This window comes from Corvus cornix, chromosome 1A (genome assembly GCF_000738735.6).
Source record: "Corvus cornix cornix isolate S_Up_H32 chromosome 1A, ASM73873v5, whole genome shotgun sequence".
Lineage (NCBI taxonomy): Eukaryota > Metazoa > Chordata > Aves > Passeriformes > Corvidae > Corvus > Corvus cornix.
Genome location: NC_047057.1, coordinates 24880344 through 24906624, shown reverse-complemented (window position 1 = coordinate 24906624; position 26281 = coordinate 24880344).

The window sequence follows — 26281 nt, the reverse complement described above, 5'->3', positions numbered from 1 at the left end:
GTTTTTTTAAAGCCAATTTTCATTTTAATGTTTTATCAGTCCTTTTGTGTCACTATACAAAATGATACAGGGTGTCTGACATCAAAATCAGCAATACAGATTGCCTTTAAAAATAAAGAATGTGTTGCCTCAGTCTGAGACCTAGTTATGTCTCATATATAACAGAAGGCACCTTTTGTTCTTTAGTTAATTAGCTCATTATACTGTAGGTACATAATTCTTTAAGCAAATTCATTTGAACAGGAATCAGAAAAAAGTTATGGATGATAAATTCAGACAGTGCAAAAATGTTAAAGATGTTGACTTTCCATGAAAAATGCATGTGGTAGCATGAAAGAATTTAAGCTTGTGGAACAAATGCTCCTGTAATGGTTTAATTCCTATCAGCAGAAAGACTTTCTATTGTTTGTAAATAAAAAGGAAATATTTCACTGTGGCACTTCCATCTGTTACCTTAACAATAAGTGAAGTCATGCAGTTAATCACAGCATTTTCTAAAAAAGGATTTAAACTCGAAGCTCTGCTCTTATATCCCCATGCAGTTATAAAACACTTACCCACCAAGAACAACTGACTCTGACTGTTAGAGTTGTGTTTTAATTCCAGTATGGGCTAGTTCAGAACTCAAAGACATGGGTTTCCTACTGAGTGCTGAGATCTACTGCCAGGAATGGCTTCTGTCCAAGGAAATGTGCTACCTTTTCAAGATAAATGTTCCTGGGTGAAAGAATGATGGGATTGCAGAATGTAGGTGCTTGCAACATATTTAGTGAAATGTAATCTTCCAAGTATTTAATTTAAGCGTGCTATCAAACATAAAAATAAAGAGGAAAGAAAAATCTTGAAGATAGCTTCATGGCTCAAACCTCTAATCCTTTCTAGTACTTGTGGTTTGCTCTTCTGAGAGCTGTGATTCCTGTCAACATGAGGCTCTCAGAGCTGGCAGTCAGGCTATCAGGGCCAGCACTGCCAGGCAAATTTTCATTTAGGCTGCTAAATAAAAGCTGCTTTTACAAATTTCAACTTTGACTGCTTTTTTTTTTTTTATTGTTATTAATTAAAGACATTGATCTTCCCTAGGGAAGGGAATCTGGGGTAATAGTGGCACATACTGGGAAGTCTAAGGTCATAGTATTTATCTGTGCAGCTCACCTTGAACTAGACAATATGCTATTTTGGAAGCCTTATCGCTCTGGGGATTTTTTGCTGGTGAGTTTACTCAGTCACCTGGTCTAAGCATCCCTAGTGGTGATGTAGAGATGGTAAAGTGTTATATTCATTATAGAGAGTTCCTGAGGAAATCTGAAAAAACTGTTCAAAGGCAAACAGCAGTTTAAAGAATGTCAGTGACATTTCATATTGCTTCTCAGAGTGAGAGCTGCTGCAGTGAAAACATAGCCTAGATGAAGCTTGCCTTGATTTAAGCGAGGGAAATTGTTTCCGCTAAAAGCCAAAAAAGTTACATGCAAACTCTGCACTCTTTACCTTATGACACAACACATGTGGATTTGGGAAAGGTGGTGCATTTTAAAATATGCATACGATTGACTCTGCGACCACTCTGTTTTCACAAAGAAATGAAGGGTACCTGAAGTAGGGGCAAATATTATAGCAAATGAAAGATAGGCAAAGGCTTTTTTTGCTCCTGTGCCTGAGATCCACTCCTATTCCAGCCCTACAATGGAAGCACCCTCTGCTGGCTCCTATGGTATATGATTTTATGTCTTTACGCTGTGGTACCTAAAAGGAGCTGGTTAAATTGCTCTGAGTTAGGTTTCTGCTGATAATTTCTGATCTGCAGGATTCAGTTTGCTACTCCAAGTAGTACCCACACAGCTAATTGCACAGAAGTTCCTTCTCTTTCTTATGCTTTATGGTAATGGTGCCACTGGTAAGCCAAGATCAAAGACTAGATGAATTATCTTTAAATTAGTCTTGGTAATTCACATGAACTGATAGAGCAACTTATACTCACATTCCTTGCTGAAAGGTTTTTGTTGATTTGTAAAACATGTTACCTTGAGCAGAAGTACAGCAAGGCATTTGGAAAGTTTTCTAAGCATTAAGACACAATAAATGAGTAAGCAAAACCATTTTTTCAACTGATCACGGCTGAGTAGATTATTTCATTTTTTTGAGTGAATGAGTTAATATTTTATGTTGCCTTGTTTTTCTGCCATTAAGTGAAAGTACAACTTGACCATCCATATGTTTCTATCAGGTTTGGCTACCAGCATTTTAGTCTTTTAATATTTTCTTCCCTATTATTTTTTTAAATAAAGTAAAAAACCCTAAACCAAGGATCCAATCAAGTGACTTTCATATGTATTCCATATGAAACGCTGCATCAGATTGCAGTAGCCATATCAAAGGAAACCAAAGGAATATGTTTGAAAGTATCTTAGAAACAAGTATATTTCAGTCTAAAATATAAAATAGACAGGACAGGATAATACAAAGGCTGTTCTGTTCTTTTCTAGTTGCTTTTTTTTGCCAACAATGACTTTCTCTTGCCTTAGCCCTCTCAAATAGAGCTGAATTATATAACACTGCATGGTGGCGTGTATTTTCAAATTTTGTCCTAAATGAGGAATAAAAGGGCTTGATCCAGGATGGCATTGGAGCACATGCCTGAGAACAGAATGTGTGCATGGCTATGTGCTCTGATGGACTGAGCTCTTGAGCACTAGTATTTCCTCAATCTGGTTTCCAAAGAGATTTCACCTGTTCAACACAGCTTTGAATATTATAGAGTACATTTTTAAATTATGGTAGCAGGGCTTTTTGAATTCCTCCTGCCATTGTATCTATCAAACAGATTTGCTGTGGCAAAAAGGGAAACTTATATTGGTTTTGCTTTTTTTTAGAGATTAATTTGGAGAACAAAGTGAAAGAGGGAGCTCCCCCAGGCTGTCAGCTCTATGACAGCCCAAGAAGCACTGCTGTAGTCAGGGTCTGGGCTGTAGGGCCAGCTGGGGTGAACCAGAGCCTCCTTCTCCACAGCTTTAGCTTTTCATGATGGAAATCACTGTCAGGATGAAGGGAGAGGAAGCCATCAGCATCTGCATTTCATCCTGAAATGTGGTCAGAATGCCCAGCTGGACCACAGAAATTGAATCTATTGGCATTTATCTCTTTCTTCCCCTCATGTGGATTGCTTAGTGATAAAACTTGACTTAGAGCACCAAAAGACATTATGCCTATACAGTGTTAACTGGAGAGTGGGCTATAATGTTTAGTGTCAATTTGAATATTACTTTAATAATGAGAAATGGTGTTCAGTTCTAAAATATCATCTATCTTAAAATAATGTAAATTATCCCCAGACAAAAAGTGGAAGAGTAGCTGTGAATTTAAGTGAGGCAAAGCTCAGGAAGTTTGTGTAATAAAAAAAAGAAAGTTTGTAATTCACAATTCCGGTTAACATGGGAATATAACTTGATCTGAAATGGTAGAATATACATACAAGGTTTATTAACACAGTGTTGGCATAAACATTCCAAAACTGAATTTAATGTAGAGAACTCATCAGTCTGACACAGAGCCGGGTGGAAAAATATTACAGAATTTTAATTTTCCATTAAGTTTTTTTGTTAAATACATAGTTTCAAGACAACTTTTACTATTTTTATGGGTATTAGAATTTTTTAAATCACTATCCTTTGATTACATGATGAATTTACATCTGTAAAAACTTATCAGTAATACAGTTTATTCATATGAAGACAAGCATAGGTTGAGCAACATTCAGAGAGAAGAAAGATGTTTTTAAGATGAGACAATGAGTAACAAAGAGAGACAAGGACAGCAGAGAAGAAGCTTTTTCCTCAAATGTGATGGAAATTGCTTAGAGTGCAGATGCATTTAAGAATTACATCTGTTTGTTTACTGAAGGACACTTAAATCCCTTTTTTGATCCTGCAATCCACTTCACCTTAGAAGGTCCTCTCCTACAACTCCAGGATTTTATGTTAAACCTCAGTTTGCAGCATCTGAATGTCGAAGAGTTACTATTTTAAATTACATCTGGCAGCTTGGCACTTCTCTGAGATGATCTTACAGGACTGACCAGCATGCTTAACTGGGGAAATTTTCGCAAATAGCCCAGCACCCTGATTTTTTTGTATCTGTAAACATTAGCAGATTTTCTAGTTTTCTATTGCAGTGAAGACCTATTTTAGTTATCTAGGCCACTCTTCAGAAATATATCTGAGTCATTTGAGAATGATGTGTGAATATATTAAATCTGTGACTTACAAAACATGCAAGTACAGGGTAATTCTTTTTCAGTATATTTTTCCTGGCTTATGGCAGTTACTCAATGTTACTGTGCCTTGTGTGTAAATAGACCTATTTAGGGCATATTTGAGAATGGAGGCTTAGGGAGACACTGGTTGTTTGATTGCATTTGTCATGAAGTGGGTGGTTATCCCACAACATTTTTCCTAATGAACCACGGTAGAGCACTCAGAGAATACTGAAGTTCCTTTTGTAGAAGTGTTTCTGTATCTTTTGTGACTGTGAATTGTGCTCTCTTCATTAAGTGGTGGAGACAGGAGAAAAATCAAAAACGGAGTCATGTTGAGTGAATGAATGTTGGAGTAGTCATATGGAAGGTGCTGCTGCAGCTACTCTTTCTTCCTGCAAAACGGTCAAGCCCAAGGGAGGGAGGATTCACAGACTCATAGAATTCTTTAGGTATGAAAAGACCTTTAAGATCACCAAGTCCAACTGTTAACCTAGCACTGCTAAGTCCACCACAAAACCATATCTCTTTCTTTCAAAATTTCAACTTAATTTTAGGAAATAACGCCTAAATGCTAAGAAACTTTTGTGGCTTCAGTCTGTATTCATTGGAACTCATATACACCCTCCAGTGCTCAAACCATGTCTTTTAGACATGAAGACATCTTTTCTAAAATCTTCATAATAGGCATACTGTGTATATTTAAGGTGCTTCTGCATTTAACTCTCTTAAATTATATTGTTATTCACAAAGGATATTTTTTTGCTTAACAGGAGAGATTGAAAATGTGTTTAAATGGAATTCAGTTAGTCCCCCAAAGAGAAATACGTTTCCATTACAAAATTCTACTCTTAAAACCCATAGCAAAAGTGGAGTTTAAAACCCTGGAAAACGATGAAAATTTGAAAGAATATTCTGCATAAAAATAGGTAAATTCAGAGAATCAAAAAGAAACAAAGAAGCAGGGCTACACACGTATTTCTAGTTTCATGTTCACCACATGGTGCTTTGGCACCCCATTTTTTTGCACAGCAAATGAGGGCCATAAGGACTATGGCCCATGTGAGGCCCATGTGAGGTCCATGTGAGGACTAGCAGAGCCTAGGCAAATGCTACCTGATGGTGCTAGTCTGGGACTCTGTTCTGTGGAGCCAGGCAAGAATAGGACTTGTTTCCCAGTATGGAGTGCCTTATACTACAGATCTCGTGTCCAAAGCTTTGCAGAACTTCTCCATACCATCATTATTCTCCTGATACAGTTGGTGAAGATGAGACAGAGAGTTTAGTGGTTCACTGAGGTACAAACTGTGTATCATTTTAAGAGCAAGAAATAAAACTTCTAAGTCCCAATTTCCATTCTTCTATTCATCCCACTAGATTTTGCTGTCTTACAGCACCACATAAAGGGAAGATGAACTAATTTCTATTTTTTCTTTCCTACCATGCTGCTACCTAAAAATAACTAAGATGATTTTTCTATAATTTTTTTCAAAGTGTGACTGTAGATGGAACAAGTAAGGTTCACAAAATATTTTTAAGATTTTATTAGTTTATACCACAGTTCAAATAGTAGCTTGTTGCAGAAATGCTGAATTACTCCATATTACCATAATATTGATTTTTTTGTACAGGCCACCCTACAATTCACAGCATCTCTGTTTTATCTTGTCACTGGTGTGAATGTATTGTGCTTATCTTGAAACTTAAACAGTAAGTGCTACTGCAGCTTCCTTTGTCTGTTATACAAAGGAAATAAACATCCTTTTGTTACCTTTGCTACTGTACCTTGAAAGTGCAGTGAAATGGAATTGCAAAGTGTCTGGTTTCTTGGGTTTCTCTTTTGATGAACATGCTTACAGCTGGACTGCATGGTTTTAAGTAGCGTTACAGTAGAAAAAAAAAAGATGTTGTTCATCCCCACTAAAATCCTAACCTAGTGTAATATTAACCCTCTGTCAGTGCTCAGCTATTTAGGGAAGTGGGGCTCTGTCTTAATATGCTAGTTTTTAAAGACAAATCACTGCATCTACCCCAAATACTGTGGTGACCAAGTGGAACCCTAAAATAGTTGATAGGGTTTGATACCAGAGGGCAGCATTTCAGTATTTTTTTTTGTTGTTGTCTTTATATTAAATTAAATTTATTTTAACATTACTCTTCTTACAGAAAGTTAGCATCTCCTGCAGATATCATGATTTGATAACACTGAACCCAGGGTATGGCCTTTTCTTAGATCAAAGAAGCAAAGGTTTCAGTTCAGCAGTCTGGATTTGAGGACATTTTATTCCCCAGCTGCACCTTCTGATGCCAAAGAATGTCCCAATGCCCTGTGCAAATTTGACAAGCAGAAGACACCAGAAAGAATGAAATTGCATTCAAAAGAGCTTAAAATCTTCACAGGAGGACCTTGTTAACACTACTTCTACACCTTAAGATCTGAAATCATGTGTTTTGATGGAATATAAACTTATGGAAATCATTTTGAGAGACGTAAGTGTGTAGCTTTACTTAAAAAGAGGAGCAGTGCTTTGCAAAATCCCTCAAGAGAGCCTGAGCTTCTTCATAGTAATGAAGAAATGTCAGTGGAAGTTGATGGTGCGTGTGTGCATGTGTATGCATGTTGCAGGGAAGGGGAGAAAGGAAGGAGGCAGCCCCCAGAATTTTTACATTTCAAATGTCTTTTGGAAATCACTTGTGTACTCTAACACATGGTCCCAAACTCTTTCTGTGCTATTAAAAACGGTCTGCATACAAATCAGTCTGCTGTAAAAAATTGCTTTGACAATAGCAGTTTTAAGTGGTTGATGGCTTCGAGTATGCAGGATCTCCCTTGGCTCTTGATCCAGTGTGTAAGGGAGGATGTTTATCTGTTATACATACATTCCTGTGATGGCAAAATAGAGCATATTCTTCTCTGTTATTTCTCCTCTGGTTTAGTCTCCATGTCTTTTTGAGGCAGATGAAAGTATTGTTCAGTTTATACATCACCACTATCTGTTAGAAATTGTGTCATGTCTCCTCTGAAAACTATAGAAGTTAACTGAAGCATTTTAGAAACTTGAATGGGCTTTGAATCTCACTCATGTTCCCTTTCTCAGTTTACTCACTAGTACATTTCTCCCCAAAAATATAATCATGTACATCACACTGTACAGATAATTTGTCTTTATATGAGCCCTCTACAGTTCTTTAACATATCAGCTGGTAAACGTAAGGCAAAGCCTGCTAAGCGTCTCAGGTCTGTCCATAGCTGGAAACCCTGTACCTGGACATAGACCCATAGGCTTGTCTGTGCTTTGGTTTACCAGAGCTGCCTTCTCAAATTTTTCACCCCTTTCAAAACACAAATCCACTGAAGTATAAAAACATTTAATATCTGGTGACCAAAGTCCTATAGTTTGTATACATGTTTTCTACAAAGTAACTAAACCACTTTGGAGCCACAAATACATGCTTATATAGATTTTTTTAATTAATTTTTTTTGGATTTTTAGAATAAAGCATTGAAAAAAATATACACTAAACTGAGAAACTTATTTTTTTTAATAGGAAAAGAATCTGTGAGAATAACTGCAAGAAATTAGAATTTAATTTTGAGGAGTGAATGCACTAAACCCCCAAAACACTGGATTGATTTTCCAGAGCTTTATTCTGATTTTTCTTGTTCCACAGAGTGCTGTTTGCCTCACGGTGTGAAGCATGCTACCATACCATGTTGTTTGCCCAGGCACTGAGCAGTTACTTGCATCAGACAGCTGCCGAGAGTCACATATGAGTGATGCTGGCTAACACTGCCGCATAATGTGGCCGCTTCCCTGCTCACCCTCCTTTACAATTCTCTAGGTGCCTGTTCTCCAAAAGAAAGTTGAACGTATCGTTAGAGCTTTTGCTATTGTTGCTTTGGCTTTTAGAAAGTTAACTGAAACTTGGAGAGCTGAGTGCCTGTACTACTTTATGACCCTTAAATTCCCAGTATTGCCTTTTTGTACTGCCTATTGCAGACTGAAAAATTTTGAATAGGATTTGCACCAGGGACCTTTAATGCATCATTTTACCCCTCTATATTACACCATGGCAGCCAAGCATGTCAAGTGTTATAATAGTAGGGCTGGTAAAAAGGGGAGCTATAAAGTTGAAAGTAGTACTGTATTAGTAGCCATTGTGAAAGAGTTTTAGGAAGATGGAGTGAATGATGATTTTAAGTTATTAATCTTGTGCTGTGATTGCTCACATAGCTTCTGGTACACTGAAATTATTAATTTTATGCAAGAAATAGGCTCTTTTCTTTTGCAATTTATTAGTGCTCATCTTCGTATTTTCTCATTTAGAAATGGCTTAACTTAAGGCAACATGAAAAGATTGCTGGATGTGGAAAGAACTTTGTAGTGCACTGCATCACGATTGTTCAGACTTCAAAGCAACCCTTAGAAAAACTGTAAATAAGGACTAAGGCATAAAAATATACCAGCACCTGGGAATACTCAGCACACTGCACACCAGAACAGAATCCAAGCCCTGGCAAAGAGCCAGCCACCGGGCATAAATCTGGAAGGGCTTAATGCATGCTGAAGAACCGATCCACTTCGAAACAAACTAGGTGGGTGTACTTATCTCCTTGTCACATACTATAGCAATTTCTCTACTTTGAATATAAAATAGGTCTTGTCACGATGTAATAGACCACAACCTAGCAATTCAGGTGCACAGAGCTAAAACTCGGAGTTTGTAGGTACTGCTCACACCCATCCAGAAAGAATTTTTTGTGTGTTTGTAATTTTTAAGAGGCAGTAGTTCTGAGTCATTTCAGAAAGGAGAAATACTGTACTGGAAGTTGAGGGAGGTGAACACTAATAAGTCTGAGTCATAAAATAGCATAACAAAAGTCCTGGCTGAGTAATTTGTAGAAGTTGCCATAGTTATACAACAAAACATGAAGTTTCTGTTTGTATAAGGACAAATTAGCTGTTTCCGGCTCAATAGTGAGTTTTACAGGTTGGCTGAAAATGTTTCTTAGCCATTAAATCTTACGTAAAGAATTGGCAGATGAGCTGTTGCTATTTGAAATTGAAAATACTGTCTCATGTCAGAAAACAGACCATATGTATACTTTAGAATCTAAAGCAAGGAAAAAAATCTGGAGATTTTCAGCATCATGGCTGAGCAGTAAACTTTGAGATATAAAAGCTTTCCCAGTCAAAGGGATCTGTAGAAAGTAATTATTAAGTACAAAATGAAATGTTAGATTTCTTTTAGGCTTTCTCGATATCCTAGTTTCTCTTTTCCTTCAATATATATTTCTTTACTGTTGCAGGTTTCACTGGGGAAAAGCCAGCTTCAAATTTATCCCTAAGCTAAAACCTATAAAATGTTTGACAAAATACTAGATATCTTGAAAACTGTGTTAAATATAAACTCTCTTGTTGCTGGTGTATATTCTCTATGCATTGCACGTGCAAATGCTGTTCAGATATAATAAGAAGATATTACCTAAATATAAGAAGTACTAACCAAATATATGTCTTTTAGATCTCAGAGCCTTTTGAAGAGCTGCACAGTCAATCCTATACATACATGTAGACCTCTGCAGATTTGTCCTTGGAACTGTGTTTTTTGGCACTTAAACAGCCCCTGTCATCCCCTCTACTTTTCCTCTTTTCTTTCTCCTTTCTTCCTCCATTTATACACACACACACACACACACACACACACACACGCACACATTTCACTGTTTCAATCTTTGGCCTGTGTATGAAGTTATTGATAACTGTGCAAATATGATGTTCAATAAAATCCTTTTACTTCTGCAAACTGTGCTAGTTACAGAGACTGTTGGCTAATAAAAAAGCACCAGTGGTATTTGTATAGGATTGCTATCTTACAAAATCTTTCACAAGAGAAGGATGTAGTTCGTTTATTGAAGACAAATCTCTTTGAATCACACTGATTTTTGCTTGTTAACCCTTTATGTCAGGAGAGCTGTTCAGTAAAAGTCAAGAGATGACCTTCCAATATGTTCTTCTGTGAATGGCTAATAATACCCTGTTTGGAATGGAGGCTTCCTTCTGGGTGATCAGCAGGTAGATTAATACCTGTTGAACAGTGCATTAAAAATGGCATAGACCTGACAGTTAATTCATGTACAGGATCTAACATTCAGCTCTTGAAAATCAGGCAGCCCACTTCAGCCTGTACATTTGGTATAACAACAGGTTTAAAGGGGAGTAGATCATAGTGTAATGGTGAGACATGAACCATATTTTTTTGTCTCTAATGCAACATTTTGTGTACAGCATGTGAAAAAAGTTTTTTTTTAAATATGCTCTAGAATGCAAACTGTGTCTGCTTGTTAATTTTTGCTGCAAATACCTAAGTCTGCCTTTTGACTAGGGATGAATACTATAGGTTTTTTATGATTACTATTTACTGTATTTTTAATATCCTAAATATCTCCCAATGTGTTATTTTTGGAGGATATATACTGCCTAGCAGCATCACCTCAAAAGAAGACAAAAATATTAATAGGAATGATATTGGCTGGTTTTAATTTTTATTAATCTGCTGACGAAATATTTAGCACAAAATGAAATGTCATGGGGCTAAACACACATGATTTATGTTGTTTTTACTTAATAGTTTGAGTTTAAAAGAGGGAACATAAACTAAACAATACTCAAGTATTTTGTTCTGACGTGTTTCAAATAATTTATTGTAAAGTTGACGATATTCATGGTTTAATAAGGACTTCAAAATAAAAAAAGTACTGAAAGATATGTATTTCTCAGTGCGGGTAAATTAAAGGGAAATCAAAATACACATATATTGCTTGTTCGATTTTTTTTTTTTGTCGTTTTTGCTTTGAGGCCCAAATTAATTGTTTTATTTTTGATGTGAAGGAATAAAACCAATTCATTATTTGTAGAATTCTACTTATAAGGAAAATTCATGCTTTAATCCGTGTTAGTAGATCTAACAAGCCAGAACACCCAGCTAAGATGTTTAGCATTTTATCACTTTATGTGTTACTTGTATGTTCATTTAATAATGGTAGAAAACAAAATGGTCTCTTAATGTAAAGATCAAACAGAGAAAAGACAAGGACATGTCAGGTTGCCCCAACCTGGCAGCCTGTATAGCCTCAATATTAACTGCAGAAGACTGTCTCAGGTAGTGCAAAGTATTTAACTTTGTCTGACTTTGCTAAATTTCCCTGGGAGTAGTAAGAGAGCCAAAAATATGCTGGTAAGGACTATTAGGCATTTTTTTGAGAATAAATCATTTCATATAAGCCATCAAAATATGTGCTCCTTGCTACCTTCTATTGGATAAATAACCCAGACCACAGATCTCATGGCTAATTTCCCCACATCCTACCATATTTTTTACCATGCTTTATTACAAAGTTCTCACAGGTAATGCAGTTGCATATGGCATCACTCTTTTTTCCTAGTCACTTAATTGCATTAAAATAGAAAATACACTGAGATACTTGGCATTAGTGTCCTCTCTTACTTCTCAGAAAATAACATAAATGAGTTTACAGATCCTTGCCAGCAGTAGAAAAACGATGCTTTTTCTGGAACCAACTATGCTTCAAAGAGGGATTTTTGCTGCTCAACACATCTGTGTTGGCCCCAGTTAGTTTCCAAAAGGATGCACAGTTTGGCAAAAAAATCCTTTTCTACTCAGTGAAACCTTTCCTCAGCTGGATAGGTGCAGGCAAATTCATAATATATTCCACTCTTGTGGTTGACTAACAGATGTGCAGCAGCCTCCTTCAGATGTGGAAAAATCTGAGACATGAATGGGCTTACACTTTCTGCCCACATAACTTGTACTGTAAAGATATTCCTGTATTGACTTTCCTTTTAAAGGACATTAAGGGACTTTGGAACTAATCCCAGTTCATTCCTCAGATCTCTCAGGCTTTTGCCTTACCTTTAGACACACTCTTGCAATATGATATACTATACAGGTGCCATTATTGGTGTGGCAATGTAAAATTCCCACTCTTAAATAAACAATCTTGACCAGTCCCAGTTCACTGATCACTCTGCATGAGAAAGTAAAGGGAAACTGCACTTCAAAAGAGTGCTAATATTTCAAAAGTGAAGAGTCACACATACCCATAGGACCAGTGAGGTGCCTTATGTTGGGACCTTTGACTCTCCAGGCAGGCAAAAGTGGGGTGGGTTGTAAGTGGGGCAGAGATTTCTTGGTGAACAATAAATTCACTGAGCAATGTAGTTTGGGGGGTTATTTAGCTATCCATGGATCTCAGTGGTTTTGGATGGATTCAAGCTGGCTTCAAATGTGGGCAAAAAGAAAGATTCAGCTGTGGGAGCCTTGGGTTCAATTCCTTAATCTGCCTGAGGGTATCTGAAATCGCAGCTCCCATGTCCCAGGAGAGCACCTTAGCTGCTAGTCAGGCTTAAAGAGTCATTCACATTCTCTTGCTCAATTAATATTTAAATACATTATGGCAAGTGCCACTGCTCCCACAGGAGGGGTTTCGGGAGCTCCACACTTGAACACCTAATAGAGTGGTGGTTAGGCTGCTCTCCTGAGTGGCACAAGACCCTGGTCCAAACTCACTCTGTCTCATTCAGGATGATGCTGGAACCAGCACCTTTCTGGGGAAAGTTGTTCCAGTTTGCCTGGGGGTACCTAAATATGCATGGAGCAGAGGAAAGAAGGCTTTCTAGCACTGCAGATGAGATGCATTACAGAAGCGACTGCTGGGCTCCAGCCTCCTCCGCAGTGCCGCATACAAAATGGCTCAGCCACTGGGGGCTGGCTAGCTTTGCTGGGACCTGCTGGTCAGTACAGTCTCCTGGCAGGGGAGGGCTTGGGATCATATGTCTTGGATGGAATAGAGGTCTTGCAAAGCTTGGGTGAATTTCCCACCAACTGGGCTATTAATTAAGGAACCTCTCTCTGGAAGAGTTGTGAATGTATCCCTTTCTTTGCTTTCATATTGTCAAAAGTGGGTCCAAACTACTGGGTTTGGAATGGAATGTTTTATATTGATTGAAATGAGATTGTGTTGTTTTCCTTCTTCTTTCAAAAAATACTCTTGCGTGGTTTTTTTGAGCAGAATATTTTTTGTTTAGTTCTTGGACAGTGCAAATTTATAAATCACCTTTTTGCATGCAGGAAATATTTGAATGAGTCCAAGCCTCTTAAATAATTGATCCTTGTACAAGTGCTGATTTTTTGGCAGTGTTCACCATATGGATGAAATTTATGCCTATGTGGTAAACCAAACTGAATTGCAACAGAAGAGACTGTCGATAGAAGTAGGTCTGGATGTTGTTGACAGGTACATTAATGAAGTGAAAGGCACTTCACCAGTTCCCTTTCTTCTTCACTCTGTCTCATCCAAGAAATGTCATGCCAGAAGCAGCAGAGATGTAGCACAGAGAGCAAATGGATGGTTCATCTCCAATTTCATTTTGTAGACTATTTTGTACTTCCAAATAGGGGGGCCAGACCCAAGGTTAGTAAGACATAATAAATTCTCTTTGCTGTACATCAAAATCCTCCAACAAGTCTCCCTTCTTTCTGGTTTGTCATGTTGTGTAACAATTCATTTTGAAATCCAGGTATCATTTCTATGGCATATTTTATGCAATTTAGTACATAAAATCTAATGAAAAGACAAATATTTCTGGTTTCTATAAAACTGAAATCCAGAGATACAATTGTAGTGTTGTTTTAAAATGTTTTGTGAGACCACAGTCAGAAGAACATGCCCACAGTAAGGGTCATAGATTTGGGGCAGAATCATGTAATTTATGAATAATATGTGTACTCTCTACATTGTTACCTAGGTCATGGTATAGCATTGATTTTTAAACAGAACTGCCATTGAAATCAATGTGCTGCTGTGCTTAAAAAATGGATGGAATATAAGAAATGCTAAGTGCATATCTTGCACTGTATAACATGCCTCATTTTCTGCTGTAAGACATATCCTTAAATCCTCTCTTTGTTTAAATTTACAAGGCGATGAAGTAAAGTTCTCATTTTCTCCCCTCAATTTTTAGTTCATTCAGTGTAGTAGGAATAAATAGCTTTGTGCAGCATCTGAAAGTAGAATGCTTTTCATATTTTTCTGCCATTTACTGTACCTCTACACTTATTGCACATTCACAGTTGCATGACAGTTCCTACCAACATAATGAGACCCATGGCTGGACTGAGACATTATTAGAGATCTCTCTGAACTGGCCAGACAGCATATTATTATAAAATAATAAAAAAGTGTGTCATTTTTAACATGGTCAGTAAATAAAAGACAGTACTCTCTGGATGCCTGCTGATGTGAAAGACCAGAAATATTTCAGTCCATTGTGATTTATAATCGTCAAATATGTACGAATAATACAGATAAGATGAACTCCCTAAGCAGTTCAAGTGCTTTCAAACACACCGATTCTCACCTGATGACCTTTAGTTTAAAGGTGAACTGCAAAGGATTTGCTAAAAAAATTAGACTTGTGCCTTCTTTTGCTTCATCCTAGTGTATCAAACAAGTGTAATGGCTTGTATTTCAGATGGCTCTACTACCTCTTTTTTTTTCCATACTAAAGAGAAAAAAGATATAATTTCAGGTCTACTTTAATTTTGTTGCGAACTCTTGGAGCTCATGGAGGTGTTTATCAACCCAGAATTATAGGCGAATTTTTTTTTAAAAAATAATTGAAACAATAATTGAAATTAAACATTGTTAAAATGAAAAAACCCCAAAACTAACAATTACTATAGACAGACACAAGTTGGTGAAATTTGGGCTGTTCACGCATTATTGACTGTGAACTGTCCCTGAATACCCACAGTTAAGAGACCACATTTGCCATGCATTTGTACAAGTTCATGCACATGGAGTAGATTTCTGTCCTCATGCATTAGCACTATGAAAATAAGTAACAATAATAATAATAAAATCTAGAAAAATAGGAAAAATATTTCAAGAATAAGACTAACTTTTAGATATGGAAGACTGAGCCAAAAGAAAAGAAAGGTATTCAACAGTTGCTAATATCAAAAGCTCACAAAAGAAGGGAAATACCTATGACTGTTGAAGAGGTGACTAAAAGGGGATTTAGGGGCTGCAAGGCATCTCCTCCTTCTCATACCAAGAGGAGTGATGATCTTAATTACTTGTAAATAAGTCTTTGATTATTTCAATATAATAGTGGTGTGATTATTTTCCTATTCAAATGATAAGGAAACAGTAAATTGTCTCAAGACTTCTCGATTTTTACTCATGGCTTTAGTATTATAGCAAAAAATATGGCAATTAAACCTGCCAAATACAGATGCTATTAAACAGCACCAAAAATCTAGCTTAAAATTAAAGAACGTGTTTTTCTAATTGCAGGGTATTCGTCTTCCCCTAAAGATTAGAGTCACCCTTCTATGTCTTTCTGTAGTTGATCAGTAGTTAATAATAATTAGTGCTTTTTCCTAAAACATATTAAATAGAGTTGACAATGACTTCTCTGATTCTTTGCTTGGAATTTTAGTCAGTTGTCTCCTAGGCATGAAAGTCAGACCTGTTAAATGCTGATATGGTATCATGGGATTCATGATCAGAATTTTTGCTGCAGTGCAGCCCCTCATCCAGAACTGACATTACGTCCCACTCAGCAGTGTCAGGATCAGCTGCACTATCATTATCTGTAGCAGCAACAGCAGTGTCTTCTGGACATAAAAGTTTTCCCATTTATTTCTATGGATGTTTTTGATTCCTGATGCTTGCATAATTGTTTGTTCCCTGTGATCACTTCCCCAAGGATACAGGAAGTATTAATATTAAACAGGAAATATCTTTTTTGGTTATCTTATGGAGCCTGTGGTTCAAAGACTTTGAATTCAATTTTCCATTATGCCTCAGATTGCTCAAGTGGCTTTCAACATGTCTCTTAATTCCTTTATGTCCTATTTCTAATAAAACTCCACCAGAAATCAGTGTATTTCTCCAAGAGAAGAGTAGTGACTATAGGACACATTCTAAAATGTGAATTGCTCAGACACTGTCTCATAGGGTACATACTAGTTTAAGAACTCTTAAGTCATGAGGAATTGCAAAACTACAGTAACGGCAGTGTCTGTTGCTGTGATTAAGTGTCTGCTTAATGGCAATTACATAATTTGTATGCATTTTCATCATGAGAAAGGCCTAATGGTACTGGTCTCATCAGGCTAAAGTATATCAGATCATTCTGGCATGGCTGTTGTCAACATTGTTTTTCTCTCTTGTTTTGCTCACTTTTTCAAAAACAGTGAGAAAGTATCCTTGTAGACAGATCTCATCACAGGAGGGGTGCCAACTTATTCTTGAAAGTAGTTCAATATTTTGAAACCCAAAAATATTCAAATTGCAGCCCACTTGACCTCTTTGTGATCCACCAGCGCATGATGACAGATGGCACATGTGGACATAACACTTCTTTTACAGCACTGTTTCTCTTTGCTTTGCCAGGCTTTGAGATAGGAAGTGTGTGATTGTGGTTTGCTGTCTGTGTTTCATGTGTGGATTCCTTGAGGATCATATGCATTTCATATTTCATCACTCTGAGGTTTGTGGTGAACATCTCACTGTGGCATATGCTGTTCCTCTGTGCTGACCACCCTGTCCTGAAGGACATGTCCCCAGCTGTCTGTAACCTTTTTTTCAATTCATAGAAGGAAAGTTATGCTTTCCATGCAGCTGTCTTAATTTCCCGCATGTTTGTTATAGAGTATCTGAAATGTCTGGATTTTATGTGCAGCAGCCAACATGTTGTGAACATTCCTCATGTTACGGAAAAAAGAGTTTTCCAGGCTGAGTGTGGGTGAAATATGCTATGAGATCCAGAATCATGTACTACATTCAATTCCACTGTTCAAAACAGTGAATTCTGGGGAAAAGGCCACTGGTTTAGATGTGGCCTTGACATATCTCAGAGCTGTCACAAACTCCTTGGCAGGATGACTTGTGTCTCTCCATGTCAATGACAAATATTAAGGTAAGCAGGACAATGACTCTGCCCTGTGATGTGATGATGAATGGAGTGATCATAGAAATCATAGGTAAAGATGAGGAGGAAATTTGTTTTCTGTAATTTTTGAATGTATCTTGTGTATCTTGTCCTTAGGTCCAGTACTTTTTTGGATGTAATGCATACCATAACATTGTATATTTTGTGGTTGTTCAGATGAGGTCTATGGATACTTCTGCTCCAATATTTGATTTCAGTATTCTGGTTGATATGTAAAAGAATGAAAATGTCAGATTTAATCATAAGATGGATTCTGTTTTCAATCACTATTCAAGGTGTTATCTGCCTTGTTTAAAGTGAGTCCGGAAAATTGTCTTTCCAAATGATCTTGTATTGCTGTTACTGCAAATGAGTTCCAAGAATGGAATGCAAAAGGTGTCCAGTGACTCTCAGCAGGATGATCACTTACTGTAGTGAGATCACTCACTGTTCCAGTACAGGGCAAATTTTACATGGTGGTTTTCCCAGTAACTACTTATCTATACATAAAATGTCATTTTTATTCCAAAACAGGGTACTTACTGACTTTTCCTACTTATCGACAGAATACACAGCATATGATAAAGACAGAAGTAGAGTTCATGCTGTAGAGAATGATGTGTCATTAAAGAATGGGATAATATAACCTTTGTCTAATGGTTTATGTGTATATCCATTTATAATGACAATACACAAATTCTTCTTTGAGTTCTTAATAATTACATTGCATATTCATTTTATATGTTTGTATTGAATGTAACTAAGCCACAGGTTTTTTTCATTTGAGTTTAAATGAACAAACCAAGACCTTTTAATGATCTTTTAGGTCTTGTATACTCAGGATGATTCATATTACATAATTTTATCATAAGTGATGCTTGTGGCATCTAATGATAAATTGCTGGTTCCCTCTCACAATAGGTAACAAGAAAAAGTGACAAGAGTTAGGTATACTTCTAAAAGCTTTAGCTTCTTGGCAAATATTACAATTAATGAAAAGACTAAATATATGTTGACTATTGTGACAGAAGTTTACAGATCACCATGGCAAACCTCTCCACTCATGCACCCCACGGTTTCTTTCTACATTCAAATGCCCTAGAAGAGAAACATCAATGGTGGAGTAGTTGAGGAAGATTTTATGTGAAGACCTATTGCTTAGTAACAGTTGATAGAAAATATAGACACAGAATGAGTTTGTTTGGAGTAGAGGAAAATAATTCTTTTGGGATTATGAACTTAAAGTTGAAGTTTGCTATTAAAAGCAAGTCAAAATAGCCAAAGTAGGATGAGTATGTAATTCACGAGTTTTAAGATTACATATCATTATATTAAAAGATCAGGAAAAGAAATTTTTGACTCAGCAACAAGTTTAATATCCATTTCTCAATGTTTGTTTAAAAATGTCTTCTTTCTTTCTCCTTTGTATTCAGAGATTCTAGTCATTAATAAGATAGTGGCTGTTCAAAGAAACCATCAATATTTGATTTTGTTCCTCATGTAAGATTTTTGATTAACCTCCCCACACCCTCCTCCTCACCCTCCCCAAACAACAGTGCAGGTTATCTTGCATTTCTTTATCTATAAACAAACTTTAAATAAAAGTATGTTTGCTTCACTTAAATGTTCCATAGGAAAACGTCAAAAAAGGCATAGTTCCCTTTCACAGTAACTTTTAAAATACTTTTTTTCTTTCAAAATTTTTTTTAATTACATGTTTCTTTTGCCATTCTGAACATAATTAAAATGTATACTTAGAGGAATAACAAGATTTCTTACAATCTTAACAGATATATTTGAACAAATAAGATGTATATTTTTTATTATCCATATTGACCCTGGTTAATTGCTTGCTAATTTTTTCAGATGAAGGATTATTTCAACATATTATTTTACTTTGGGTGGAGACCAAAACCTCAAAGAGGAGTATTCTCTAGATTCTCATAGAATCTCAGTGGTTATACATATAAAACTGTTTGCTTGTTTTTTTGTTTGGCTTTGAGAGTTTTGACTGTTGGGCACAATGACTTGGTATTTTCTAGTTAGAAAATGTCTGGCTGTGACAAGGGACTTTTGGCTGGTGCATTGTGTTGGCCATCAGTGCTCTAAAAAAAGTACAGGCACAGATTTCCTGCAGCACTCCTTGACAGAGTAGGAAGATTTCTTTAAAAGGATGCTGTTCCTTGGGTTCACAAATTTTAGCTAGTTCTGTTTAGTTTTCTGTGTTTCAGTCTGGACATGGAGAGATTTTCTGTAGAAACCACCTATGCCAATTAAATAATAAATTAAGTAATTGCCATAGGTACACAATAGCTCTAAACTGCATTTGGTTTAAGAGTAATATCATAAAATTTATACAATTTCAAGAAGCTGTTTATTTTCCTTAATTAATAAACTGTCTCCTTAACCTTACTCAAGAAAACTTAGGAGGACTTAAAAAGTAGCTTTTCTTCAAAGGTTTCTGTTTCATTTTTAAATTATGGAAGGGATGGAATCAGAGGTTTGTAACTTTTTTCTCTGTTATTGTTACAGGGCAGCTCTTAGTCCTTTGGCTTTTTAAGCTGCATTACACCAATCCACAAAATGTTTATGAAGATTATTCATATTTCCTAACAGGATGGAAATGGAAAGCAGGTTTGGAAACAGTCTTAAACCTAGTTATCTTCATCACCCATGCACTTTTGTATGTGTTTCAGTCATCTACCTAACATGTCCCTGTGAATTGTTTGATGTCATAAATTCACATTATAGCCACAAAGGTACTCAGTTAAATGAAAGGCATTTTAGCATCCTTGGATTCAATGTGGAGGCAGCATTCCTGGAAATGACAGTGACTCCCGTAATACCTACTTGTCAAAGTGCTAATTGTGTCTAGATTATGTCAGTGATGAGCTTTCTTGTACCCAGAGAGCTCTGAAGCTTGAGCAAAGGTTCTCTCTCAGAAAAACCTAGTAGGATATCAAAATAGTACTTCACCAACAAGACAGACACAGTTTTTCCAGAGACAGCGGCACAAGCAGAGCAGCATGGGAATCTGCAAACCTGTGGAAGAGCACCCTAAAAACCCAAGGGAACTTTGGTATTTATTTGGTATTGTTTCATGAAATTTCCTTCCTGCATGTCTGCACAAAAGGAAGCTCGAGTTATTTTAAACAGTTTGTTCATCTTGTGTTGGATCCTCTGATACACACGTTTTGCAGGAGAGATCCTTGGAGTGATTATAGGACTGTTGTTTAACCCAGCAAAACAGAGAGGGAGGCTAGGTAGAGAACTACTTGAGCAGAGAAACTATGTCTGATGTAAAATAATCTAATAAGATTTCCTAATCTTTTGATCAAAAAAGAAATATTTGGATGCTAAATTCTTGTTCTACTTATCAAATAAATAGAACACAGACATAAGAAAATCTTGCTGCTGTCTGTTGGTGATGCCTTTAGCCCTCAGTAATAACAGCTACACAAATGTGTGTATATATATATATATTCATGCAAAAACACACATATACTTCTATCCAAATACACACACACGAACACATACTTTAGAGATGTTTGGCAGTAATTAGTTTCATAACTCTGAGGTTTGATTTCCTACTAATGTGCAATGATACAATCAAACTTTTGAATAAATTATAGGCAAAATCTCTCTGTTGTCTAACATTTGACCTGGAGTTTCTGTAACCTGCTGTTTATTAAGACATACGGTACAATTAGGAGCTCTAAACACTTACAAGGATCTGTTGCCTGAGGGAGTATGTACACAGCATCCCCATTAAGCAATTTAAGTATTGTTAGCATCAGTTTTAGCTTCCATTTTTTTCACTTTCATTTCCTGTTCTAAGTACATACTGTGCAGCCCTCTGCATATTACATGATAGTGGATAAAGAAAAATTGCCAGTAGAAGCATAGTTTATTTGAAACTGCATTTTGTCACCAGTGGTTTCCCTTCCCCGATTGTATAACTGCATTCCTTCTGGCCATGAACAAAGGTCAGATGTTCAGAGTAATTTTATTAGATCTATCAACAGCCTTTGATACCTCACAAATGAGGGATTGCTGACCCGCCCGCTGTTGCTGCTTTGTGCTTTCTCTTGTGGATAGTTTAGTTTAATGTGTTGCTTACTTCTGTGTATTGTGGACTCAGATGTTAGGATGACTGGGTGTATAAAGCTCATTAAAGGCAAAATATTTTCATCCGGGCAGAATACTATTCCTGAGTACAGAACCTTGCCTCTGTTGTGTAAAATATGGGGAAATCAGTGTTATACCATGCAAAACTAATGGTAGAAGACTCCCTTTGAATTTTTTTCTTTGATAACAGAATGTCTCTTTTGAGTTCCTCTGACAGGAAAGCCAAATATAAGGGTCACTTCTGTAGCAGCTTCATAGATACTAAACTCTAATACCAGTACTGCAATCTAGTTGTTTTATGGTGGTATTTGGTGTAATGGTTAGGCTTTTCCTTGTTTCCATAAGAGATGTTTTTAGAGAGTTGGAGCAGCTGTTATCCTGCTTTTTAATTTTATTTGTAGATCATTTTTCTTTTGCTGTGGTTTGCTAATTGGACAGTTCTTAACTGTCAACTGTTAGAGAAATTTCTTTGCATTATGGCCCAATTGTGCAACAATGATTTCTCTCCATCTGCTATATTTCTCATTTCTAATTAAATCTGAGCACGGGCTCAAATGCATCCTGAAATGCCTCATACTGAACACAATTCATGTTAAGAGTAGGATATTAAATTAATGTTGACAAATCTGAAAGAGCCACAACTAAAAAGGCAAGACATTGACTGTGTTTTAAGTAAACCAACATAATCTGCAGCCCATATTCTGTCTCAACCACCTTAACACCTGATTTCCTACTCTGTGTTGCTTAACACAACTGTTCTTCGCAAGATATTTTATAGTTCCAGCTTTGGAACCTAATTTGTGCATATTAAGGTCATATTATGGTCTGTAAGGTCTAGGAGGCTTTTACTGGCAGATTCTCAAGTGTTTGTGTATTCAATCCTACAATGAAACAGTCTGTTCCAAAGTTTTGTCATTTGGGATTTGGTATGTCCTAAGATTTTGGATATTCTAGAAGTATTTCAGGTGTAACACAGTTACTGCTGGGGCAGACTTGGTTCCCTGCCAGCCAACATGCATGGATTTATTTTACATGGAAAACAAGACTTGAGGAGGGGACGGATGGAAAGGAAGGTAAGTTCATCTCCTGGCATCTCACTGCAAGATGTCATTAGAACAAAACTATGATGAATGCATGATACTTGAGAACAGCTCTGAGCCCTGTGACACCAGAACAAGTGCTAGAGTCCTTAAAGGGACTTAGAAGGTCCTGACTCATGTATAAACCACAAAAATCATGCTCTGAACCTATCTGTATGTACATATAAGCACCTAATACAGCCTAACCACACTGTCTATTTGTAAGACATTAAGCCCTCAGTAAACATAAAATGTTTTTAAAGCAAGAAATGTATTAATAGTGAAATTGCCAAAGAGGGAATTTAATACAGTAACCAAAAATTTAAATAGTCAGGAGTGAGTTAATGATCTGCCGTGCTAGGCTTTTAACCTTGAGGTTATGGAACAACAGCAGAGATTGGAAAGTGTTAGGCACATTGGCTCTTTTGGATCTGTATACTAAAGAAATGGAAAAACAATACTAGGGAAAAACATTTTTTCTTTTAAATTCATTTCAAGGCACTTGAATAAAAAACACTAGAGGCCCTACAATACTAAAATCATCGGTCTGCTAAAATTGGCAACTACATCTCAGCATCTGCTGACTGAGCTGACACACCCAAGGCATTCAATTATCTCACAACAGCCACACACCCTGTTGTGTTTTGGTTTGCACTTTATGCAGTCACTTGGTGACATTTAAATGCAGGCTAATTATAAACACTTTTCATACACAACTGTTCCAAAATCTAATTCCTATGCATATTCATGTTGAATCTGGTTTACATACAGAGTCATCATTGGAGTCACTGTGATTAAAAACTATGGCACAGTTATAGTGATTAGCATCCATTAGACTCACATCCATTATACAGTAGTTCTTGATCCTTTATAAATATTTTTTATTCTACATTCTATTTATTTTTCAGCATGTTATTTGATTAAACTTACACAAAAAAGAGATTTGTGAACTTTTTAGAATAGGAATTTGTTTAATTTACATTCCTTATATACAATATATATTTTAGCTGTTGCTTCTTTCTGGTTTTCCATTTGATAAAAAAAAGTCAGCTATTAAAGTTTGAAAAAGTGGCTTTTTTCTAAGCTAGAGAATATCACACTTTCAATTTGTTTTTACCTTTAAGCTAAATCACTACATATTGAATGAAAAACAATTTTTTTGTGCAACAGAATGCTTTGCAATTGATGCCAAAAAATAAATCAGCCAAATTATTATCTTTTGTCTTAAAACTTCTATAAATCAAGAGGCCCAGATGCATAGTTTAATAACACGATGCTGCAACTTTAACAAGGACTACATTTGTCTTTAAGTCCACGATAGTGAAAGCTTAATATGAAAAACTTTTGTCTAGCACAAGTGATTTGAAGATGTTTTGCTCCATGCATGTGAACTCAGCAGGTGATTCTTGCCTATCTTTGATGTCAAACAGCACAAAACTTCAGTGAGTAGTAGCTTCAGAAATGCAATAGACATAGCTGAGTCTTCATATGAAGCTCATGCTTGAACTACATCAGAAGAACTGACATCTATTATGGTGAGCAAAGACAAGTGTTTGAAAAGAGATTCAAACAGAAGTGTCAGAATTTACAGTGCATAGTTTTATATAAGTTGATTTTAACCAAGCATATCTCTATGAACTCTGCAGGATAGAAAAGAAATTTCAAAAGGCAGAGAAATTGTTGTCATCTAAGGGCATGGAATGTTTTAATAGCTTAAGGAAGAACATTTCTGAAAGGTTATATGGTGATCCATTTACTTTGACTGAGTAATAAGGCTCATCATTGTCACGGTGAGGTTTTTAACCCTTAGAACAATGAAATGTTCCAAATGTATTGCTAGAATTAAAAAGCTGAGAGTAATTGGCTCTTTCAGAGATTTTTAGTCTCTTCAAATACACATTTCACATTAAGAGATATGAATAAATAACATGCACTTTTTCAGTCACCATATGTCTGACCTGGAGTTTCTGCTTCAGTCTAGACCAAGACATACCTTAGGCTAAGGACTTGCACTTATGTATTACCACTTTTAAGGGAAGGGCATTTAGACAAGAGTTCCATTAAAGACCATTACACTTGTTTATTGTCTTTCTTCCATTTATTAATTTTCTTTCCTTGTCCTGAATACGTACATCCCCACTGCATTACATGGCACAGGAAAAAAATCCCTTTGTAGAAATGTAGTTTGTTTGAAACTGTGTCCTACAGGCTTACTTACAGCAGTGCTCTGAAACTATCCCCTAGGAGTCTAGTGACACAAAACAATCTAATAGTTCTTCTGGAAATGCTACTTCTTTTGTTAAAAACATGAGGGGGGAAAAAGGCTAATAATAATAATAATAATAATAATAATAATAATAATAATAGGAAGAACTCCAAGGCAGAACTCCTTGGAGTTTGGCCTATAGTTTGGCTGAAGCAAAAAAATCTAGAAAATAATGAATTTTCTAGCGGGTAATCCATGATATGTCGGAATAAGATTTATTTTTAGGTTTTCTTGATTTGCAAGTAAGGGGAATATATGGGGAGATAGTGGCTTAATTATTATGATTTAAAGTTTATTGACTGATTTTTAAAATTTATTTCTCTACTTTCTATAAGTATATAAAATCTCTAGCTTTTAGGGGAAAAAAATTTAAAAAGACCAATTGAATTGATCTTTGTCTTCACTTTGGACTGTAAGTCTTTAGAGGCTAATTTGTTTAAGGCTCTGAAATGTACTGCTGTATTTTTTTCAGATGCCTCTTCATTCCATGAAAGAACTAATAATTTAGTTATAGTATAAATAAGTTAGTCCATACTACATTTACTTGGAAAGTCATTTGAAGGCATCTCACACTGTATTGAGAGATACTTGAACTTCCTGCCTGGCAAGCACAACTTAAGTCTTAATTTTTTACTATAACATATATTTTCCTTGTTGTCTTTTCTTTTTGCTTACATCTGTATGTAACATAAGGTACAAGAAAGAGTTGTGAAATTCTTCTGTACCTAAACACCTTTTTTTTATCTAGCAGGCAAAATTATGTAGTAATTAAAATTATTTTGTTTTAGAATAAAACATTAAACACAAATTTGGATCAAAATACAAATCTGAACTGAGATATGATATAATATTTTCATATGTTGCTAGCTAATCCTTAGAATGTTCTATTATTTTAACATACTGAAGTCTGTGTAAAATGCAGCAAGAGGTTTTGAAATGTTTTGGGCCTGTTTGAAGATACTGTTTTACTTTTTTGCAAGATTCCTCCTAGTTATAACTAGTTTGGACCTGAGACAGGAAAATGTACAACATCTTTAAACCATGGAAAGATTTTTAGAAAGTGAGCCTGACCCCAGAATAGGTTGATTGATAGGGTCTCAAGATAAAGCCCATCACAGAATTTCATCCCTTTCCCTCTCAGGAAAACACAAGCAAAAAAACCCTTAAATGACTTTATAGGGATATTTTGCAAAATAACACCAAGAAAGAAAAAAATTACACAGATGTCATATACAGCTCCAATGCTATGTGAAGTCTTAGTTCTGGCTTAAGGCATGCAGGTTTGAGGAGTAATAAATTGTTTCTAAACTTAGGTAGTAATAAGAGTGTTTTTACGACAAGACTTTCTATACAGAGAGGAAAGTGTTGTCGCATTGTTGTTTTATCTTTGTGCTAAAACATCACAATTTCTTTTTGGCAAATGCTCTCTTCCTAAAAAAGCAAGGCTCGCTGATTAGAAGTTAATTAATTTAAAACATGTTGGTTGGAAATTCTGTTATGGGATTAACTTCACAAAACTACCAGAAGAAGATAATGA